Source organism: Arvicola amphibius, chromosome 5, assembly GCF_903992535.2.
Source record: "Arvicola amphibius chromosome 5, mArvAmp1.2, whole genome shotgun sequence".
NCBI lineage: Eukaryota > Metazoa > Chordata > Mammalia > Rodentia > Cricetidae > Arvicola > Arvicola amphibius.
The window spans coordinates 37,517,166-37,532,257 of record NC_052051.1 but is presented as its reverse complement, the minus strand read 5'-3'; positions in this window follow the sequence as shown (position 1 = coordinate 37,532,257).

The following is a 15,092-nucleotide window of genomic DNA, read 5'->3' as shown; positions in this document are numbered from 1 at the left end:
CATTCCAAGTGGGAACTTGAGGAACACTGGTTCTGGTGGGCAAAGACATGAATGAGAGATCTATTTACTCCTTATTCTTTAGGATACAAGGAACGCATTCTTGGTCTTGGAAAACTGGACATTGAGGGAATAAATAGCATAGTCTTGCAGTAATAAATAAGAAAATAGTATTTGTATTTCCTGTTAGTTTGGTTTCATGTATGTGTACTTTCCATTTCTGCATGTTCAACCTCCACAGATTCAAGCAACTGTAAATCAAAATAAGTTTTGAAAAAAGCTATACTCCTCTACTGAAGAAGTACAGGCTTTCTCACCTTGCTAGCATTTTTTTTCTAACTGTTGCGGTATAGTAACTGTTAATATAGCATATATTTGGGCTTAGGAGTTTTAAGTAATTTAAGATAATGTAAAATGCACGGTAAATTTGTGGGGGGCTGGAGTCAGATATGATATACCACTTTCCATAAGGGATTGGTGGGTTATGATGGTCATGAACATGTGAGGGGATCCTGAAGACAATGACCTCGAATACAAAGGAATAACTACGTTAAAATATGACATTAGTGTACATTTTCTTCCTTAGCAAATTGGTTGATTTGGTATTATATCTTTAATCATATAAATACAGATTTCATGTGTAGACTACTACAGAAACTGAAAAAAAAATCAAATCAAATCAAAACCAAAAAGATATCCTCCCCACTACAAACACAACAAACTCTGTGTAAACAGGCTTGAGCATGTGGCATAGTGCTCTGTTTCCCATCAGTTGAATCCAATATGATGCATTTGACAACTGCTTATAAAAGCATGGATTCCTTATTTAAATGCCTGTCTTAGGCCCATGGGTTGATTCCTCATCTTTGGGTCTATGCATCTTATCTGAAATTTGTATGTTCAGAATGACACCTGAGGAAAATTATTTTAAAAGAGCAAGAACAGAAGAGGGAGGAGGGAGACGGGGATAGAAAATATTACTCATTAGCTTACTAACTAGACCTTTAAAAATGCACAGCAACAAATAGAGATGTTGGTTTTTATAAAACAATTTCCCCAAGAATAAGCGCGACCTGGGACAAGGGAACAAGCTATTAATAAACAGCAAAGTGTGCATGGCTGGTGGCCAGCAAGAAGAGACACAAGCATGATGCTCATGATTCCCTACCAGTGTGCTTTTCTTCCTGTTCCCCTAACTATGTCTTCTTTTGGGTGTGGATTCAGCATTGCAGTGTGGGTTCAGCTCCTCACACCTGCAGTCTTCTTGAGCTGTAACATTAAATTCTCTCTCTGGTGACCTTGGTCTGTTTTCCCTGCCTTTCCCAGCCCGCTGCAAGAAAACACTATCACCAGAGGGTCGTGTGCTCCCTACTAAATCTTCATGCTGTTAGTACTAAGAATGCACTGAACACTATCAATATGACTTTGGTATAAACTGATCCATTCTGGCTTTGATGAAGTCACCTTTGACCCAACTACATCATATGTGGACCACTTCCAAATCAAATCTTGCGTATCTACTGGTCTCAGTGATGCCCATGCTTCTGTGAAAAATCCTCATTAAGTTATGTAGTTCTCATGAGATTGGGTCTTTCTGGAATTCAATTATTGCCATAGTTTCTATTAGTTATTCCCAGGCCCCTTCTTCTGGCCTGCACTAAACCCATACTGTACAGTGTTTTGTCTAGTTGTCTAGTTGTCTTGTGCCTGCTTTTACTTATTTTTTTTGTTTTGTTGTTGTTGTTTTTTCCACACCTACTTGGCCTGGTCTTCTTCCTTTGGTAATGTTCACATGAAATATAGCTCTTGCCTAAAATGAAGTAACAGATTGTTTATTCTGAAACAAATATCAGTAAGAATGGTCCAAGATTAGGGAGCATAATATCATATCCCACTATATAATCCATTCCATGAGATTTTATTAGCTACAGCACAAATAAATTCATAAATAATACATTTACCCAGGACATTGGTAAAGACCGCAGGTAGGTAGATTACAGTAAAGAAAAGTATATTATAGGTCTCCAGTGCTGTCTAATGACACATTAAGTTTTGGGTGGATAGTTAGTGATCTGCCAAGAATATACATCCATGTGTGGTACCTGATAACATAAAAGATGTCAGATCATGCACAGATACGGAGAGTGAGTGGATAGTAAAGGGACTAAAAACAGCCTAGGATGATTCAGGTCTGCAACACTCTAGCTCTACAATAATGAAGTTCTCATCAGCAATTCAGCATTAGAGTGTTCAGCCCTGGCACCCTGTTCTCACACATAAACTTCAGAAATTTAAATTTACAGCAGTCATGCCTGTTTATTGCCTGGAAGCCAGCAGCTTCAGACAAGGTTTCTAAAAGAGGCAGTTATGAGTAAGTGTCCTTCTACATCCATCCTTCGGTGGTATCTCAAGGAGTCCTCTGGAAAGAAGCCTAAAGTCTGTATCCTGCATTTTCTGGCATTTGATTAATTCTATATTGCTCCCATTGTGTGTCTTGCTTGCAAGGCTCCACACCTCTCATTTGAAAGCATGTGGAGTACGTACAAGTGTGTCTTTACTCACATGTGTATATATATGTGTATGCCTGTGTGTCTATATGCACCTGTGTGTGCATGTACATTGATGTCCAGGTTGATATTTGATATCAGTATCCTTCCTCCCTTGCTCTTCTACTCTATCCTTTGAGGCAGGACTCTCAAGAAAACCTGGAGTTCCCCGATATAGCTAGCCTCACTTACCAGCTTGCGCTAGGTATCCCATGTCTGCTGTTTGAGGACTGAGTTATAGGTGGACCACCACTTCCACTCTCCACTAGACATTTATATGAGTTCCATGGTGTCCAAAGTCAAGCCCTTGTGTTAACTATGCTGTTGTCTCCCTGCCCCTCTCCACTGGTACTTATGGTGGGGTGCTCGGTGCTCACCATTAGTATCACCTGAAACCTTCTCATCAATGGAATGCCAGGGTCCATCCAAGGGAGTATCACATCTGCAGGTCTGGAGGTTGGAGTTCATGTCCTGCCTTTTAACATTGCCTCTAGGGTTCATGATATTCGATCAAGGTAAAAACTACGTTCAATATTAAGAACCACTAGTGCTCATGTTCAGTCACATCAAATTAAAATCATATGAGAAATTGGTAAGGGGAGATTTTTATCATCAAAGGATTTTACAAATGCTTGCAAGAAGGGACACTTACACAGGGAAAGGATGGGGTCACCAGAAAAATCTGCACTCTTCTCAAGAGTTAGACAAAAAGTATTTGCCTGTCTTGGAAGAGTTAAGCAGGTTAGGAAGAAACAGTTAGAGTTAGGTAAAGTAAGGAGGAGAGAGAGTGGTGATAATGGTCAGAGGATGTTCACCTTGAAGCAAGGATATAACTAGCAAGGCCTATTGAACAAAGAGCTGTGTTTTACTTTAAATTAAGGAGGCTGTAGGGTGAAGACCGGAAGGAAGGAAGGAAGGAAGGAAGGAAGGAAGGAAGGAAGGAAGGAAGGAAGGGAGGAGCTCTAGTTTGCTAAACAGATGTTTGTGTGTATGTGAGAGGGGGGGAGTATTAGTAAATAGAGACAAAGAGTTTATGCAAACATTTATGAGAGTAAAATCTGAATTTAGAGGATAACATTTGGTCTTGCTTTGTTGACTCCATGGAAGACCTGTAGGCGAGGTAGTAGTTCTTTATAGGAGACTTGTCTATAATGAAGACTTGTCTATAATGAAGAGTAGTGGGCAATTGCTTTTTCACCTTGGCTGTAGTCTAAGAGCACAGGGCTCAGATGACTTAGACTTGCTGTTTCCTTTTAAATCTCTGCTACTTATTCTTTTTCTACTGGGGGTTCTCTACCCAGGTCAAGAACCAACTTCATCCCCGATTCAGCTCATTCAGTCAGTATGAGTTCTGACGTTTTCTTCTTGTGTCCATTTCTGCATTCTAGAACCTCCATCTCATCTCCATTCTCTTGCTCCAGTTGTGCCTGGCACCTAGCCAGAATCAATAAAAACAGGAAACAACTAAAGTGTAGTGCTTCTTGGGATACTCTGTTAAATTTTTAAAAATTCTACAAATGGATAAGGGGGATGACTAGAATATATTCTGTATGTGTATAAATCCACTGAAGATTAGGTTAACAGAAACCAACCAATTACAGAGTTTTCCTTTCTCTTGTGGGAAGTTTCACATCTACCCTTGAGTATTCTTCCGCATGACTGCTGCCACCACTGTCCCTCTGTGTGCCCACAGAAGCCCTGTTTCCCCAGGCTCAGCTCCTGGGTGGGGTATGTGGAGGGTGTACTTTCTCTTGTGTTCTACAAGGCAGGATAGTTGTGTTAGGCTCCTTAATGTGCTACTGGGCTACAGATAAAGAAGAGTTTAACAGCCCATGGGAGAGCCAATTAGAGGCAATTATAATGTAATTGAACTGCTTGTTTTTTCCAGCTTGTATAGAACTCCTTTCTTAAGGAATAATGCGTTTCTCCTCATACCATGTTTGGGGTAAATCACAGCCGCGTGAATTCACAGGAAATGGATCTGACCTTAGTGCGTTTGAGCGAGAGTTTCATGGAGGTTAACACGACTTCTGAGAACAGTGCCTGTGATGCTCAGCTCAGCTCTGCTGTTCTGAAAGGGCAAAGAAGTGCTGATTTCCCCATTCCTTTGCCTCTGCTTGCTTATTTATAAGTGCTGCTAAATTGTTACAAAGTACAATTGGCCTTTGTATCTTTGGGCTCTACAGCCACAGATACTATCATCCGTGAGAGCAAATGTTGTGAAAACGTAAATTGCTTCTCTGTGGAACATGGACAAAGTGTTTCTCATCTATCATTATCTCTGAAATAATACTAGTATCACAGATACTTACACAACATCTGTGAGGCATTAAGTATTGCATGGAAGGGAGGCGATTCGAAGAATATGGATAGACATACACAGGTTATGTGCAAATACTCCATCATTTTACAGGATGGGCTTGAGTGTCTTTGGAATTTGGCATCTACAGTGGGTCATAGAATCAATTCCTCCAGATAATGAGGATAGTAGTATACAAAAGACAGTGCACTGGATCTCAAGAAGTCAGCCATACAATGTTTTTGAAAAGTCAGAAAGCAAATATTCCTGTGATTATCATGCATCCCCCACTAATTTCTCTACCAGCAGATGTTAGAGGAGTCTACAATTCCCCAGAACTATCCTCCACCATTCTGGTTAGTTTTTGTTAATTTGACACAAATTAGAATCATCTAATAGGAGAGAAACTTAGCTGAGGAGTTGCCTTCATCAGATTGTCCCGGGGGCATATTTGTGAGGCATTTAAAAAAATTTCTGATTGATGTAGCATTACTTAGCCCACTGTGGGCAATGTGGTATCTGGATGGATGGTCTTGAAATGTATAAGAAAATTAGCAAACTAAGCCAGTAAGCATGGTTTCTGCTTCAGTTCCTGTCCCCAGGCCCCTGTCTTCAGTTATTTGTTTCCTCCAATGATGTACAAAAGACTGCATACTATAAGGTTAAATACATGCTCTTTCCCTCTAAGCTAGTTTTTGTAGCAAACCTGAACACCTAGTGATTGGTGTTTGAACATTTAGGGTTTGGGTTCCAGTCGTTAGGTTATGTCCCTTTTTTTCTCTGGAACCACTCTTGTGAGTGCTGGGTTGGGACTTACGTGGATTCCCAAAGATGTGAGACCAGTTTCTTTAGCAATAACCAGCTTTGTGTCAGATGCTTCTTATGAGTTCTCCTTTCTTTCAAGAAATATTTATTTTATCTCTCTCTCTGTGTGTGTGTGTGTGTGTGTGTGTGTGTGTGTGTGTGTGTATAAACATGCACATATATGCGTTCAGGTAACAGAAACTGAAAAGATCAGAAGAGAAAGTTGGATGATCTCCAGTGCTGGAGATCAGTCCTCTGTTTGATGTGGGGTTAGTGAAGATCTTTTCTCATTCTTTAGGCTGTCATTTTGTCTTATTGACCATGTCCTTTGCTTTACAGAAGCTTCTCGGTTTTAGGAGGTCCCATTTATTAATTGTTTCTTTATTGTCTATGATACTGGGGTTATATTTAGGAAGTGGTCTCCTGTGCCAAGGCATTCAGGTGTAGTTCCCATTTTCTCTTCTGTGAGATTCAGCGTGGTTGGTTTTATGTTGAGGTCTTTGACCAATTTGAACTTGAGTTTTGTACATGGTGATAGATATGGATCTATTTTTATTTTCCTACATGTTGATATCCAGTTATGCCAGAACCATTTGTTGAATATGCTTTCCTTTTTCCATTTTATATATTTTGCTTCTTTGTCAAAAATCAAGTGTTTGTAGGTGTGTGGATTGATATCCGGGTCTTCGATTCAGTTCCATTGGTCCTTCTGTTTTTATGCCTATACTAGACTGTTTACAACACTGTAGCTCTGTAGTAGAGTTTGAAGTCAGGTATTGCTATGCGTCTTTATTGTACAGGATTGTTTTTTGCTATCTTGGGTTTTTTGCTTTTCCATATGAAGCTGAGTATTGTTCTTTTAAGGTCATAGGGAGAGGACATTGGGGGAGGAGCTTGGTCCTCCTCAACTTGATGTTCCATGTTTTTTTTTTTCCCCATTTTTTCGATACAGGGATTCTCTTGATGTGTCATGCCTTGTGCAAGCCCATGGGAGGCCTGCCCATTTCTGAATGGAGATGGAGAAGGTAGATGGAGAAGGAAAGGGAATGGGAGGGGAGGGGAAACTGGTTGGTACATAAAATAAATGGAAAAAAATGTTGTAGAAAGGAAGGAAGGAAAGAAGAAGGAAAGAAAGAAAGAAAGAAAGAAAGAAAGGAGGGGGAAAGTGAAGGAAGGAAAGAAGAAAGGAAAAAGAAGGAAAGAAAAAAGAAAGAAAGATAGAAAGGAGGAAAGAAATCTTGGGTCGTAAGGATAAAGGAAGAAATCACATGATGAGGAAGTCTGCAAAAAAAGATGCTATCAGGCTTTTTCTTTTATAACATCTACCTCAATCTTGTCTACTTCCAATATCCAGGAGGATAACTATATGTTTTTCTTTGGGTTCACCTTCTTATATAGCTTCTCTAGGATTTTTTACGAATTATAGGCTCGATGTCCTTTATTTATGGCTAGAAACCAATTATGAGTGAGTACATCCCATGTTCATCTTTTTGGGCCTGGGTTACCTCACTCAGGATGGTGTTTTCTATTTCCATCCATTTGCATGCAAAATTCAAGATGTCATTGTTTTTTACCGCCGAGTAGTACTCTAATATGTATATATTCCACACTTTCTTCATCCATTCTTCCACTGAAGGGCATCTAGGTTGTTTCCAGGTTCTGGCTATTACAAATAATGCTGCTATAAACATAGTTGAACAAATGCTTTTGTAATATGATTGGGCATCTCTTGGGTAAGGAGCGAGAACATGAGGGAGAAAGTCAGGAACGTGAGGGGTGCGTTCACTCATGGAGACGGTGGGACAGAACTAATGGGAGATCACCAACTCCAGTTGGAATGGGACTGATGGATCATGCGACCAAACCCGTCTCTCTGAATGTGGCCAACAGTGGGGGCTGACTGAGAAGCAAAGGACAATGGCGCTGGGCTCTGATTCTTCTGCATGGACGGGCTCTGTGGGAGCCTTCTCAGCTTGGTTGATCACCTTCCTGGACCTGGGGGAAGTTGGGAGGACCTTGGTCTTAGCATAGAGTAGGGAACCCTGGTGGCTCCTTGGCCTTGAGAGGGAGGGAGGGGAGGTATGGGTGGAGGGGAGGGGAGGGAAGGGGGAGGAGGAGGGGAGGAGATGGAAATTTTTAAATATAAAAATATAAACCATGAGAGAAAAAAAAATTCCCAATAGTGGGATTGCTGGGTCCTGGGGTAGGTTGATCCCAAATTTCCTGAGAAACCTCCACACTGCTTTCCAAAGCGGTTGCACAAGTTTGCATTCCCACCAGCAATGGATGAGTGTACCCCTTACTCCACATCGGGGTGGGATGGGGGGATGGGGAGATGGGGAGAGAAAATTGTGAAGTGGAGGATGGGAAAAGCTTGGGGGAATAGGATGGTTGGGATATAGGAAGGGTGGATATGGGAACAAGGAATTATATATCTTAGTTAAGGGAGCCATTCTAGGGTTGGCAGAGACTTGACTCTAGAGGGGTTCCCAGGTGTCCAGGAAGACGCCCCCAGCTAGTTCCTTGGGCAGCTGAGGAGAGGGTGCCAGAAATGTCCAGATCCGATTGTCATACTCATGAATATCTTACATATCACCATAGAACCTTCACCTGGCATTGGATGGAGAAAATGACAGAGCCCCACATGGGAGCACCAGACTGAGCTCTCAAGGTCCTGATGAGGAGCAAAAGGAGGGAGATCATGAGCAAAGAAGCCAGGACCGCGAGGAGTGCTTTTACCCATTGAGACGGTGGGACAGATCTAACGGGAAACCACCAAGTCCAGTCGGAATGGGACTGATGGAACAGGGGACCTAACCGGACTCTCTGAATGTGGCTGATGGTGGAGGAGGACTGAGAAACCAAGGACAATGGCAATGAACATGAACTCTACAGCATGGACGGGCTCACTGTGAGCCTTGTCAGTTTGGTTGCTCACCTTCCTGGACTTAGGGGGAGCTGGGAGGACCTTGGACTTAACATAGTGAAGGGAACCCTGATGGCTCATTGTCTTTGGAGAGGGGTGGAGTGGGGGTATGGGTGGAAGGGAGAGGAGGGAAGGGGGAGGAGAAGGGGAGGAGATGGAAATCTTGAATAAAAAAATGAGAAAAAAAAAGAATATAACATCTACCTCACAAGAAATAACCACTGAATGAGGTAAGTTGCATTTCTAAGATTATTTCCAAGGAATTCTAGCTAGTTTTTGTGTCAATGTGACATAGGCCAGAGTCATTTGAAAAGAGAAAACATCAGTTGAGAAAATTTCTCCACCAGAATGTTCTATGGAAAAATCTGTGGGACATTTTCTTGATTGGTGATTATACAGGAAGGACTTGCTATGGGGGTGGTACCTTTTCTGGGTGTGTTCTTAGGGGTGTATAAAAAGCAAACCGAGGAAGCCACAAGGAAGTTAGTAAGCAGCACTCTTCCATGGCCTCTGCGTTAGTCCCGACTCTAGGTTCTCATCTGGAGTCATTGCCCTGACTGACTATGATTGGTCCATATAAAATGAAATAAACAATGTTCCCTCCCCCACAAAAAAACCAATCAGGCCCATCCTAGATAATCTTCCATTATGAAATCAGTGGGCTTAGTACGTCTGCAAAATCACATTACCTTTTCAGAAGTCTTGAGGTGACATTATAGATCCTGCACTGAAGATGAGGAGTCTAGACAGAGGCAGAGATACCAGCAGTGGAGGTCACAGGGGACTGAACTCACATCTGCCCTCAATACTGAGGAAATCAAAGGCTGAAGCCTGGTGTAGCATCAGAGGAGAGCCAGGGCAGGTTTGGCAAAGATGATGGTCAACTGAGCTGAAGATGTTATGGTTTCCTTTTTTTTTTTTTTTTTTTTTTGGTTTTTGGTTTTTCAAGATAGCATTTCCCTGTAGTTTCTAGAGCCTGTCCTGGAACTAGCTCTTGTAGAACTCAGAGATCCGCCTGCCTCTGTCTCCCGAGTGCTGGGATTAAAGGCGTGCACCACCACTGCCCGGCTGGTTTCCTTTTTTAACTTTTCAAAAGCCTGTGATTCTTTCATTTTCAAAAATGACTGCTCCAGTAATATGAGTATTAAGAAACAGGTTTTTTAAAAAGCTTGAACATAAGGGAAGAGGTGAGTAGCTTTATTATTATGTAGCATACTGAGGTTTAGCATCAACCAGGGATAGGGAAGTATATGTATTTAATATTCATTGTTAACTATTGCTAGAGGCCCCATGAAATGTCATTCTTCCTTGAAGAATTTTGTTCAGTAGAGATCCAGATTATCCTGAGCAGTGAAACAGGTAGCCTCTGAGGTTAAGGCTCATCACCCTGTTAACCAGGAGCAAATTTGTATCTAATCTGACAGTCCCATCCTAACCTGCCTTTCCGAACTTGCCCATAAATACCAATCTTTCCAAAGGCTCTGTGGGTTGTTTCAACACCTTATGTTTCTCTTAGTAATTAATTAGTTGAATACATCTTTGACATATGTTCATTTTGCCTGTGCCAGGGAATTATTATTTTACATTTTTGAAAATTTTATCTTAACAATGGAAAGGGATATCTTTTATTAGCCAGTCAGGAGAATAGGGCTTATTCAATTCTGAGAAAGAAAGACAAGTATGAATTTTAACCTAGTATTATAAAGTGCACGGCTTTTACTCCGAACAACCTTCCCAAATCTTCAGATGTTTTTTTTTATGTTTGCCTTTAGAAGAGTGAAGGAAGCAAATCCTCCAGGAGATCCATGGCTTCTTTCTGTAGACATAAAACTGAGGGACGGTCTGTGGGTTGGAGAGCATCCTACTTAACTACCAGGTACGGCAGTGGCATTGCCCCCAGAGTGAAAGATTCATTGTGAGGGCAAAGCACATGGGTCAGGTCTTCTACCATACCTTCTCTGCTGAAAATATCTCAGACTGTCAGACCAAGTAACTGAAATTCTAAGAAAATGCTTGAATTTTGTTTAAAGAGGATTTTATGTGATTCTTGATAAACTGGGATTCCGCTGGGTCTTGTAAATCAAGTTCACTTATAGATGTGCATACTCTTTACTAGGCACATATATTCCTTTGGTTTATTGTATATAATGGGTGCATATGTATGTACATACTTATAAATGCGTTAGGACCATCTTAACTTTGCCCTATTTTCATCTTCTGTGTTTATTTTAAGTTATAGTGCTTAGATAAGACAAAGCACTTCTACCAAGAGTCATAGGCCAGTCACTAAATGGCATTTCATAAATGCTTCCTCTGTGTTGCTCAACAACTTTTTATTAAAGTAAGGGGAAGAAATAAGTCCCAGATCAACCCTGCTTAGATATCTTAGATATGATGGTACAGATGCTACTAGCACCCATAACTACTTAAATACTCTCTTTGACAGATTAGTTATATTAGAGTTTTCTAGAGTAACAGAGTCAATTGGAAGTCCACATATTTTATGAAAGGGGAAGTATTGGATTGGCCTACATTATGGAACCTGGGTAAAATAATAAGGCTATCTGAATTCCAGAGAAGCTTAAAACCAGGTTCTCAAACAAGGAAGCTGGATACCTCAGTAGTCTGAATTGGTGCTAAAGGCCTAGAAGTTCCTTTGTGAACTACTGGCATTAAAAAGATGTTGGAAAACTGAATATGTTAATTTTGATGTCAGTGGTTGATGGGCACAGAGAAATATGCACTCACTCAGGAATAAAATATTTCATAGACATATGTGTTTTATCTTCCACCAATTTTTCTTTTCGCCAGGGTTACCAGCATACTGAAAGATGTGATCTATACTGAGAGTGAGTCATCCCTTTCCCATTACTGTCCCACAAGCCAGTTTGTCAAAAAGTGTCTCCACTGGCAGACAGAGGCATGGGTGTTACCCTCATAATGAATATTGAACTCATAATCAATTGTCAAATAAAGGGATGTATAAGTTGTGGGGAACTATAACTGTCAAATATAGAATATCAAGGTTTTATGGATATCAAATAACCACTAATAACTAACTGGTCTTTGCAGAATATTACTAACAAGATACTTTTTATGATGAGAAAATTGTTATTATATGAACCAAGTTACTCCAGACTCTTTCAGAGTTGAATATTTGTGTGTAAATTATTCTATAGCTTATTTTTTATTCTTTTTATTTATTGACATTTTAATATTACTCAAGTGTTTCTTCCATTAGTGAAATATAACCAGAAGTCTAGAAACCAACATTTAGATAGAATATGGCCTAAATTAAGAGAACATATTTGTAAATGGTGGTACTTGCCTTTAGTTCCAGCACTCTGGAGATAAAGACATGAACAGGTGGCTCTCTGGGAGTTTAAGGCTAGCCTTGTCTACATTATATACTTCAGGCCACTCAGAGGTATATTGTGAGATTATGTTTTAGAAAGTGGGGTTAAAGGGGAGGAATGGAGGGAGGGAGAAAAAGAGAGGGAGAGAGAATGAAACAATGAGAATAGCTAGGTTTGAAATTCTTGCCATTAAGAGAGGCAAAAAAGGACTTGTGATATCTGTTTTAACTTCTTAGAAGTTTTATTTTTAGCTTCATTTTTGCTAGTTTTAGATTTTCTGTCTTAGAGAACAAAACTATCCACACAAATCAAACTTTCACTAATGTTAAGAGAGCGATGTCAAGTGTTGTGGAGAGGTTGAGGCAGGAGGATAATCACTATGAGACAAGTCTGAGCTCCATAGTGACACTATAAATACAGAGAAACCCATCTCAACAAATAAACTAAAACAAAGAAGAAGTGAGGGAGAAAGAATTAGAAGGTGAGAGAGAGGGAGGGGAGGAGGAAGGGAACCTACATTGGCTACATAGAGTTTAAGGATTTCAGTCCAAAAAGAAATAACTAGTAACCTCATGGCCAAACTCAAGATGAAAAGATTTCCATTCATTGTGTAGTTCCTCCACTTGCTGCTTAATCACACTAGTTCAGTATTTACTACTACACCTTTCTTAATAGCAGGCACAACTACAGATACTACAGATATGATTGGCATTAAAGTATTTAACTTGTAAATTACTTATTGCTCTATGCCCATCTACTCTGAAATTTACTATCTGACAGAAGTGAAGAGATCCACTTTCCAAAGTGAAGCAGTCTAGACAGACTTGGCTAGATTGTTCTTCCACTGGTTTCATCATACACGAAGTAGCCAAGAAACTGAAGTTGGGTGAAGGTTGAACCATGCATGAAAGATACAGGAAGGCTTCTCTATAAATCTAGCTCAAGGCCCCTCAAATGATCTGCATTTTCACTTAATCAACCATACAGTACATTGCCATCAACTTCCTTATTACATTGCAGCTAGTTTGAAGTGTGTGGCCCATTAGCCAGTCATAACCAAAGCAATGCTGAATGCTGGGAATAGGGAGCAATAGCAGTCAGATGGTGCATTTTACTGGACAAAAGGCTAAAGCAGAAGTAACCCACAAGTCATTCTATCTCAATCAATGGTTTTAAAATACACTGTGGAATCTCTGGAAGTCTCAGTGTCATGTCTCAAGTCTGATATTAATAGCGAGAATTTCACTTATAAATAATGGACATTGTTAGTTGAAGTTTCAATGAAAGAGAGATAATGTGTATTTTCAATTCAATTATCTGTATGATCTCTTCTAAGTTACACATCCTAGGAGTCCTGATGTTCTTGAACTCCTTCATGGATTCCTCATACTCTTGTCTACCTACTGGGTACCTGTTCTATGGGAACCACGATGTCTTTGCACTGCGTAGGTGTCTTCTGCACCATCACTGAACACATCCATTGAATTTCAATCCACTTTCCACATTGCTTTCTGCATCAGAAATACCTCCTCTATTTAGAAAGTTAATATCCATAATTATAAGCACTTATCAATTTAGAAGCAGGTGTTAGCATTAAAGAAATCAGTGCCATGAGCCCATATTGATTTGAAGTACTCAGTCCTGTCTGCATATGTGACTGGGGTATCACTGTTGTCAGTAGCACACATTCTATTTCTAGAACTACAAGAAGTTTTCAAATCACAACTGGAACAACTACAATTCATTGAGCACTGTTCTGGGCACATTTCATCTCAGCTCTCTTGTCCATATAAAACACTGCAAATCTGATGCTAGTATTACACTAAATGAGCAAAGAGGAAAACATAATTTACTTCACCAAATTCATTGTGTAAGAAGTTAATCACAGAGATGAAACACAAACTCAAACATTTCTGGGCATAGAACAAGTTCTTTACTTGTCCATCATGTTTCAAATCTCCCATGCCTCACTTCACGCCTCTTGTGATGAAGATCCTAAGCTATGATGAGTTTTCATGGAAAGCAAAGGAAGTCACCTGGCTCACAAGGCTGGACTCTTTAGCTATGGCGCACAACATGGATTCCCAACATTGGCTCTCATTGCAATATCCTAGGGAGCTTTCCGCAGTCCCACTTTGCATTCTTGATTGTACTTAGTCTTAGTAGAGCCTGGGAAGCAGGTTCTTTAAATCCAAGGATAGATGAATTTCTCACCCTCATAGGAAAAGTTTCTATTTGCAGTAGATGGTTATTATTTACACAGACCCACAAAGGGCCAAGAGGCAGAGAATAAGAAACTACAAAATGCTCAGCCCTAAAGGGAACATAAACACTACACTGCCCTTCCCAAGGCTCCGAAGTCATTTTAGAAGAAAGGGTGAAGATTCCAAAGAGCAGCAGTGTGTGAAGTACTCAGACTGACATCTGAGCTGAAGTGATTGACTGCCATTCAGGTTTTCTTATTCTGGGTGTTTCCTGACACCTTTGCCAAGGTAGTTGGTGTTAGCATCTGGCCAACTTCTTTAGGCCTGTCGTTTCAGGAGGGATGTCCCAGTCATATCAGGTTGGGTATTTCAGATGAAACAGGAAAGGAAGATGTGGTGACAGCTTTTTGGCCTATGTTCTAGTCCCCTGTGATGAGTGGTACCCTAATAGGAATGCAGGGCTGGTCCCTCATGACTTCTCTCATGGGGGCTGAGGTCTGATTATTAATTTTGGAATATTGTACCATTTATATTCTATTCTTCAACAATATTTGAGTTTTAGGGATCAGGAAAAAGACCCAGAAAAACATTTAAAAATTAAAAATATACTGCAGAATAGAATAGCATGTAACATAATGCTATCAGACTCAAAGGGCCTCAAATTCTTTCCAATTTCACTTTAAAAAAAATCTATTGTGACATTTTGAAATTGTTTCTCCTACTTGGCTAAGGTATTATTACTTAAATATTCATTAATTATATAGTTTGTATTATTTTGGGGGTGAAAAACATGTGTTTCTATGTTTTCTTTGAGAATTCCACAGAATATACTTGGATCATATGCTTTCCCCTCCCCTAACTCCTTCCAGGCCCTCCCTCACCTCTGTACTTTACCAGCTGCATGTGCTTTTGCTCTCTTAAAAACAACAACAACAAAACAGAATGAGAACATGGTACACT